Consider the following 10,000-nt stretch of genomic DNA (forward strand, 5'->3'; position numbering starts at 1 on the left):
AAAGAGCATTCTCAACAGTTTCTTCTTCGTGGTTCTGGGGAAGGGACGTAAAACGCTCTGTGGGGGATTGAACAGTCTGCGGCCGATGTCACCTTACCTATAAAATGACAAGATAAATCAAATGCAACTGATTTAGCAGTTAGTCCGCATCCAGATGAAAGTGGGCTCAACTATCTTTATGGGCGCCTATTGATTTAAAGGCCCAGTCCGCAGTTTATTTGACCATGTGAAACTGAGATACATTTACAGTCATACTGAAAAGAAGCATTTTGTGTCGTTCTCAGCCGATTGTAATTGAACATATGGCCTCGTTTTACGCCAGTCTTTACAGCCGTTAGCGATGTGAACAAACCTGTTACAGCATCAGAAAGAAATTAGAAACTCATATTTACTTGTTGTTCTGTGTGAGTCCTTGTAATTAAGAGACCTGTCTATCAATGTGAGTGATAGCAGGTTCCAGTCCTGTGTTGTGTGTTTAGTTAGCGAGGCGACCCTTTGGTTTACATTTGAATTAAAGGTTTTATTTTTAGTATGAGACAAACAGAAAAACAATAAGGGGAGGAAGCGATCGCTGAATTTTCTGAGAACCAGCCTTAGTTTCGACTCAACAGAACTCAGCAGAATTGTGAGATCATGTCCAACTACCATATCGAAATCCAGGGGGACGTCGATTTTCTTCCTCTTTCACCTTTTTTAACCCACGACTCATCGTGAAATTCAGATTACCGGTTGCTGTAAACCCCTGCGACCACCATGAGTATACTCAACAGTTTGCCCTTCATTTCGCCTAAAAGCGGCCTGCAGACTTGTATTTTGTGTGTCACTGTTTACAAAACGGCTCGAGCCCTGCAGCAACGCACTCCCCTACAGTATAGGGACGTGGGAGGATTAAACATCTGCTCTCTGATCAGTGATCATATTAAGTCTGGTGCCGAAGCGTGAGGTGTGAGGACTTTCTTGTCCATAAGCCCAAACAGCTCAGTGGCCTTTGTGGAGAGGACAGCTGAGGAGAATCTCAGAGGCTCCTCAGAGGCGTCAGTCATGGCATGATCACCGACAAGCAGCTTATATCCAAACTTGCACAAGAAAAAAAGCTCTTTCTCCGTGCCGTGTTTCTGGACACATGTGGAATACCAGGCTTCAACCTTGGAAGGAGGGATATGGCTTGTTTGTCAAGGGCAGTGGGATTGGTATGCTCTTCCAGTACACAGGAAGCTGGTGCTGTTTTATTCATGGCTGTGATTTGGACACGGTGAAAATATGTCTAAGAAACGTCTAGAAAGAGGCATCTTCGACCTGATGGATGGGAGGGGTGGGGTTGTGTATTTGTTTGTGTACGGGCTTGGCCATAGGAAACAGGATAGGTTTACCTTTAATTCTCAAATAGTGGTCGGGGCCCCTTATTTATCTCAACTGAAGACAGAACCGGGCCTTTATTAGAGACAGGCCATTATTTCGAATTTGTCCTTTTTCCAGTCACATATTTCATAATATTGTTGTACTGTAATGTTTCATTTATAATTTACACATGCAGCAAGCAGGCACGCAGCAGTTTTTGCCCTTCCGAGGCTTTTTCTGGAGACGTGCTGTGAGAATAACAAAATAACCGATATTACTTTATTGTAATAGCTGTTATTATCCCCGTTAGGCAGATAGCCTGGAGAGGATAATGTGTTTGGTTGTGTGTGCGCATATGTATGTGTGTGTGTGTGTGTTTGTTTCTGGTTATGCCTCCTGCATTGATCCGTGGGTAATCTCACAAACTGCTGGACGAATCAGCATAATTTTGTGTGTGTGTACAGTTATGACTGTGTGATGAAGAACCTCTCGTTGTTGCAGTGATTAAAAAGCTTCGAAAAACATTTGTTCTCCCTACCGCCGCTCCCTCTCCTGACTCCCTCTTTAGCTCGCTCCACCACCGCTGCTCTCGGTCGCCGCCCGATCCAAGTCGGCCACGCCCGTGCGCGAGGGTCCACCTAGGAGGCTGCACACCCACAGACTGACAGGCAAAACAGTTTTGCTAGGTAGATTTTTTTAGCTTGAAAGCTGCGTATTAAAAACGTTATTTTGCCATATTTCCCATTCAGTCGACTTGGGCACTGCGCAAAAGTCCAATAATGGCAGGAAAAACACTGGTTTTTCTGCCCGTGTGTGCGTGTATGTGTCCGCTCATTGCGTCTTGATAAACAAGAGGAAGGATGGTGACAGCAGACACCTAATTTAAAATAAAAAAACAGCCGCTATATCTAAACGCAATAAGAACACTTAGGGAAAAAATCACTTTGTGAACTGAGCTTTCTATCTTGGGCTAATACAGAATGCTGAGAACAATAACTTTAAAATATCATCCATACTTCAACATTGTGCAAGGTAAGACCAAGTGTTATCTTCATATCGTATCATTAATTCTACTTTCGGCTGCAGCACCCGGAAGTAGTAGTAGTAGTAGTAGATATGGAGAGTGTCTCCGTCCATGGTAAAGACACCAGCTGGAATTGTGTTACCCGACTCCGTCGTCCAGATCGATAAGATAACTCATTTATTAATCAAGCAAAATCCCAGATTTCAGCTTTAAAACGTGAAACTCGGGGGGAGCAGAGAGGTGAGTACAGAATGTGGTTGCATTGGTCTAATTAATGCAGTGGAAATATGTTGTGTAGACTTACTTACCTGACCCTTTCTGCAATGTCGTAATTCTTCTTACCTGGCCTTTATTTGCCCAGACATGCCATACCCCCCCGGCTCGGGTTTGAGACGCGGCTCTTGGTGGTAGCTAACGTGGCTGGACTGTGAGGTTTGAGTTACTTCATCTTCTTATAGACAACGTGAAATGTCAGTGGATGGGAAAATCTTTTTGTTGTATTATTGGTTAGAATGTTCTGGTGGCACAATCACAAAAACGCGGTTGTTTTAGAGGAAATAAAGTAATTAGATTCCAATGTTAAATAAATAAAAACTGATTTTTTTTTTTTTTGGCCGTAGTAGTTGATGAATAGGCTCATAATGTGACTGGGGAAATTAGCTAACAAGGTTAAAAAAAAAAAAGAAGTAAATTTTCATTTCATGTTGTCTTTGTAGCATATTTGTAAACCAGGGTAGCTCAGGGGCGGCACAGTGGCGCAGTGGTTAGCGTGGTTGCCTCACAGCAAGAAGGTCCTGGGTTCGAGCCCCGGGGTAGTCCAACCTTGGGGGGGTTGTCCCGGGTCGTCCTCTGTGAATCGGCCATCCTAAATTGCCCCAAGGTATGAATGAATGTGTGTGTGTATGTGTGTGTGTGGGCCCTGTGTAATGGCCTGGTGGCCCCCGCCTGCTGCCCAATGACTGCCGGGATAGGCTCCAGCAACCCTGAGAGCAGCATAAGCGGTTCAGTAATGGATGGATGGATGGGTAGCTCAGGGAGTGAAACATAAAAAAATAAAATAAAATACAGAAATGTATTGAAGCTCCATGAGACAAACTCGTTAAAATCAGCACATCTCTGAGCTTCTCTCTACCGTCTAGTATTTTGGCAACACCCAGCAAAACTCTCACAGGTCCACGCGACGAATGGAATTTTGCACTGTATTCACTCATTAGCCTGAGCGAAGGCACGGTTTGCTGCAGCTGAAAGTTTGAATCCGATGTTCGGATGAGGGAGAATTCGCTGAATGAAATCTCTGCGCGAGACTTTCAAGTGAACATTTAATTGCCGGGTTGAAGCCGACCAAACCATCATCCACGAGAAGTGTGAATAATAGTACAGTTAGTAACGCTCCTCCACTGGGTCCCCTCACTAATAAGCATTTATGCTTTTCTCTCTTTCTAGCCCCCCCTCCACCCATTTTATCTCGCTTTCTCCCCCCTGTTCTGTGTAACCTTTCCATTGTTACTGGTTGATTCCGTTATTAAAGGATTTTGGTGTCTCTGCGTGCTCCCCGACCTTCTACTCACTGTAAAAAAACACAACACTGTGATGTATCCCATTTGATTTTTTTTTTTGTCTCTCCTTCATTGTTTTGATCAACTGTGTGTATCTGTTGATGTCTGCAAAATGCAAATGAAAGACTCTTCAAGGCCGCCAGATTGGCAGGCTTTGTGCTGCAGTAAGTGTGCAACAGAGAAGGAGTTTTCACAGGAAAGACAAAGTGAAGCCATTCTCCCTCCCTGAGAGAAGTGCCGTTTGAACGCTGAATATCAGCGGCTGTGTGACCCTCAGCACTTGGATTTCAGCCGGTGAACCTCTGTTAGCTCAAACTGCAGCGCAGCAGACATGAGCCAAGCCTCTCTAAATTTCATGAGCCCACATGATGGCAGTTCTGTGGCCGAGGAATGTTCAGTTTACCCTGTATATTCATTCAAGGCCTCCCTGACAGCCACTAGTTCAAAGTTCAACGTGAAAACAAACACCATAACGTGGTGTTGTGCAGGATGTTGTTAGTCAGGTTTGATTTTTTTTTTTTTTACATTTTAATTTTTTTAATTAGCTCATATACTTTTCTCAAAATAATTTTATTGCTTTTCACACAGGAAAGCAAGTGCATTTATACAGTTATACAGTAGAATTAAGAATGATTGTGTTAGCAGTGGAACAATAAAGACAACAGTGTTATAATCGTCCTGCTAGTGATACAAAAACCCGTCCCTCAAAGCAAGCCCACCCAATTCTCGAAACCCCCCTCCCCACCACCCATCCCATGAACCCCCCTCCCCACCACCCATCCCATGAACCCTCCTCCCCACCACCCATCCCAGTCCCCCCCCCCGCCCACTATCCCGCCCGTTCCCCTGGGGTCACATTCATACACACACATTAGCTCATATACTTTTCACTGTCTCTTGACTGTAGGAGTCTCAGTTGCTGCTAAATTAAGCTATTCAAGATCCCCACAATATGGAGCTCTTTTCTATGACCTCAGATTATGACCCGTATGATGCATGTGTGCACACAACACACACACACACACACACACACACACACCACGTGAAGTCTTACACAGGCATACATATACACTTCCACACACTTCGAATCACAGGGGGATTGGCCCCCTAATTAAGACTTGAACCCAACCCCAAAAACAGGTAAAAACAACACAAAAACATTTATTTATCCTTCTTACCTGTAATCGTAAATATTATGAGATATATACACTACCGTTCAAAAGTTTGGGATCACCCAAACAATTTTGTGTTTTCCATGAAAAGTCACACTTATTCACCACCATATGTTGTGAAATGAATAGAAAATAGAGTCAAGACATTGACAAGGTTAGAAATAATGATTTGTATTTGAAATAAGATTTTTTTTACATCAAACTTTGCTTTCGTCAAAGAATCCTCCATTTGCAGCAATTACAGCATTGCAGACCTTTGGCATTCTAGCTGTTAATTTGTTGAGGTAATCTGGAGAAATTGCACCCCACGCTTCCAGAAGCAGCTCCCACAAGTTGGATTGGTTGGATGGGCACTTCTTGCGTACCATACGGTCAAGCTGCTCCCACAACAGCTCAATGGGGTTCAGATCTGGTGACTGCGCTGGCCACTCCATTACCGATAGAATACCAGCTGCCTGCTTCTGCTCTAAATAATTCTTGCACAATTTGGAGGTGTGTTTAGGGTCATTGTCCTGTTGTAGGATGAAATTGGCTCCAATCAAGCGCTGTCCACTGGGTATGGCATGGCGTTGCAAAATGGAGTGATAGCCTTCCTTATTCAGAATCCCTTTTACCCTGTACAAATCTCCCACCTTACCAGCACCAAAGCAACCCCAGACCATCACATTACCTCCACCATGCTTAACAGATGGCGTCAGGCATTCTTCCAGCATCTTTTCATTTGTTCTGCGTCTCACAAACGTTCTTCTTTGTGATCCAAACACCTCAAACTTGGATTCATCCGTCCACAACACTTTTTTCCAGTCTTCCTCTGTCCAATGTCTGTGTTCTTTTGCCCATCTTAATCTTTTTCTTTTATTGGTCAGGCTCAGATATGGCTTTTTCTTTGCCACTCTGCCCTGAAGCCCAGAATCCCGCAGCCGCCTCTTCACTGTAGATGTTGACACTGGTGTTTTGCGGGTACTATTTAATGAAGATGCCAGTTGGGGACCGGTGAGGCGTCTGTTTCTCAAACTAGAGACTCTAATGTACTTATCTTCTTGCTCAGTTGTGCAACGCGGCCTCCCACTTCTTTTTCTACTCTGGTTAGAGCCTGTTTGTGCTGTCCTCTGAAGGGAGTAGTACACACCGGTGTAGGAAATCTTCAATTTCTTAGCAATTTCTCGCATGGAATAGCCTTCATTTCTAAGAACAAGAATAGACTGTCGAGTTTCAGATGAAAGTTCTCTTTTTCTGGCCATTTTGAGCGTTGAATTGACCCCACAAATGTGATGCTCCAGAAACTCAATCTGCTCAAAGGAAGGTCAGTTTTGTAGCTTCTGTACCGAGCTAAACTGTTTTCAGATGTGTGAACATGATTGCACAAGGGTTTTCTAATCATCAATTAGCCTTCTGAGCCAATGAGCAAACACATTGTACCATTAGAACACTGGAGTGATAGTTGCTTGAAATGGGCCTCTATACACCTATGTAGATATTGCACCAAAAACCAGACATTTGCAGCTAGAATAGTCATTTACCACATTAGCAATGTATAGAGTGTATTTCTTTGAAGTTAAGACTAGTTTAAAGTTATCTTCATTGAAAAGTACAGTGCTTTTCCTTCAAAAATATGGACATTTCAATGTGATCCCAAACTTTTGAACGGTAGTGTATATCCTATATTCATGCTTCGACAAATCTTGTAATACGATTTCAGACACCCCTACAGTGGACCATACCATTTCTTTCCGAGTCGTCCTCATTAAAGTCTATGCTAGAGTGCATTGCACAAGTGAATTGAGACGCTGTAGGTTAATGTAAGTAGCTAGCTATCTAGCTGTTTTAATACACTTTATTTTCCTACCATCAGAGTTTCTGAATTAGACTGTCAAGTGTCTATGGATTAACGTTAGCTACTTTCTAACTTTTGCCTTAAGTTACAGTTTAGCTAACTAATGCTAAAAAGTTACAGTTTAGCTCACTAACGCCAACTAGCTAAAGCTAACGTTTGCCTTACCTAACATTAGCTAACTATTGTTAGCTAGCTGGTAGGGCACCCTTTCATTTCCAGTGTTGGCTAAATAACTAGCTAGCTGAGTCTATGGCTTGGACTTTCATTACCAATACAAAATCTCATATATTATCTTATGTTAGCTAACACTGGTGCCCAGTCATGAGCAGTGAGACAGTGGAGGTTGGTCATTGTAGAGATATGTTTCGACATCAGTATAGAGTTTATGATTACGTTTTAAGTCTTTTGTGGCTGTGGTGGTTTAGTTAGTCTTTTGCCTTTTTGATGTTATCTTTTCTAATAGGCACCCCCTTTGTTTTCTCTCAAGAATGTAATTTTACCTGGTTGGATAATTGAACAGTTTTCAGGTCCTTGTATGCCCTGTCACAGAGTCAACATGAGCAGGAGGAGAGGAGATAGTCAGCACTTTTTTTGTGCTAAAAAAAAGAGTACACTGACATTTGTAAAAATTAGGACATAGAGGTGATAATGCAGCCTGTATTTTTAGTGGTTGTCATGAGGCGTACTACTGAGCAGGATAGTGTGGGTGATGGGGAGTTTCACATCTATTTGCTGTTGTGTTAAGGAAGCAGAGGGAGGTCAGAGTGACAGTCAGCAGGCAGGGGGAGGTCAAGAGGACAGTCAGCAGGCAGGACCTGGTAGCAAAGAGGTGAGTTACAAAGAAGACTGCACTCAAAGATGTACGCCATCATACCAGATGTTTAGGCCAGTAGTACTTTCAAAAACTGATGGGATGCACAACAATCATACCCTACTGTCCTCAACTAATATGCTAGGACGTTTAATAAAGAGTTGGCTAGTAAACAAAGATGATAATGCTGAATGAGATGATGTGGAATGATGATTATTTTTTTTCTACTGGATTATTTTCACAGTAAAAACCAGCTGACGAATTTAGACTATTTGGTGGTCTGTGTCTATAATGTTAGCCAGGCATAGGCCTCGATGCTGTATGGTAGTAACACATCGGCCAGAAGGAGAAAACGGAGTGAGAAAAGCTCTGATGGGGCAAAAAGAGGATGTGTTTGAGAGGAAAGGAGACCGGGAGATGAGTAAAGGAAGGGTATCAAGACTGATAATGGACATGTGAGCAGAGGCTTTTCTTTCTGTCCACCATCACCCCCCCACCCCCACCCCCACCCCCCCTCTCTCCATCTGTCACTTACACACACACACAAGCTTAAGTCTGTACATATGCAGACAGACAGGTGACGGCGGGTCACTGCCGGGTTTGCCGTGTAATATTCTTGATTTCTTCTGACTTCATCAAACTCTTGCTGAGTCACTCACCAGCAGCTACACACTGACACACACAATCTGAAGTCTCACCAGCAGCTACACACTGACACACACAATCTGAAGTCTCACCAGCAGCTACACACTGACACACACAATCTGAAGTCTCACCAGCAGCTACACACTGACACACACAATCTGACGTCTCACCAGCAGCTACACACTGACAAACACAATCTGAAGTCTCACCAGCAGCTACACACTGACACACACAATCTGAAGTCTCACCAGCAGCTACACACTGACACACACAATCTGAAGTCTCACCGGCAGCTACACACTGACACACACAATCTGAAGTCTCACCAGCAGCTACACACTGACACACACAATCTGAAGTCTCACCAGCAGCTACACACTGACACACACAATCCGAAGTCTCACCAGCAGCTGCACACTGACACACACAATCTGAAGTCTCACTAGCAGCTACACACTGACACACACAATCTGAAGTCTCACCAGCAGCTACACACTGACACACACAATCTGAAGTCTCACCAGCAGCTACACACTGACACACACAATCTGAAGTCTCACCAGCAGCTACACACTGACACACACAATCTGAAGTCTCACAGGCAGCTACACACTGACACACACAATCTGAAGTCTCACCAGCAGCTACACACTGACACACACAATCTGAAGTCTCACCGGCAGCTACACACTGACACACACAATCTGAAGTCTCACCAGCAGCTACACACTGACACACACAATCTGAAGTCTCACAGGCAGCTACACACTGACACACACAATCTGAAGTCTCACCAGCAGCTACACACTGACACACACAATCTGAAGTCTCACAGGCAGCTACACACTGACACACACAATCTGAAGTCTCACCAGCAGCTACACACTGACACACACAATCTGAAGTCTCACCGGCAGCTACACACTGACACACACAATCTGAAGTCTCACCAGCAGCTACACACTGACACACACAATCTGAAGTCTCACAGGCAGCTACACACTGACACACACAATCTGAAGTCTCACCAGCAGCTACACACTGACACACACAATCTGAAGTCTCACCAGCAGCTACACACTGACACACACAATCTGAAGTCTCACAGGCAGCTACACACTGACACACACAATCTGAAGTCTCACCAGCAGCTACACACTGACACACACAATCTGAAGTCTCACCAGCAGCTACACACTGACACACACAATCTGAAGTCTCACCAGCAGCTACACACTGACACACACAATCTGAAGTCTCACCAGCAGCTACACACTGACACACACAATCTGAAGTCTCACCAGCAGCTACACACTGACACACACAATCTGAAGTCTCACCAGCAGCTACACACTGACACACACAATCTGAAGTCTCACCGGCAGCTACACACTGACACACACAATCTGAAGTCTCACCGGCAGCTACACACTGACACACACAATCTGAAGTCTCACCGGCAGCTACACACTGACACACACAATCTGAAGTCTCACCAGCAGCTACACACTGACACACACAATCTGAAGTCTCACCAGCAGCTACACACTGACACACACAATCTGAAGTCTCACCAGCAGCTACACACTGACACACACAATCTGAAGTCTCACCAGCAGC

The sequence above is a fragment of the Lampris incognitus genome, chromosome 8 (assembly GCF_029633865.1).
Source record: "Lampris incognitus isolate fLamInc1 chromosome 8, fLamInc1.hap2, whole genome shotgun sequence".
Classification (NCBI taxonomy): Eukaryota; Metazoa; Chordata; class Actinopteri; order Lampriformes; family Lampridae; genus Lampris; species Lampris incognitus.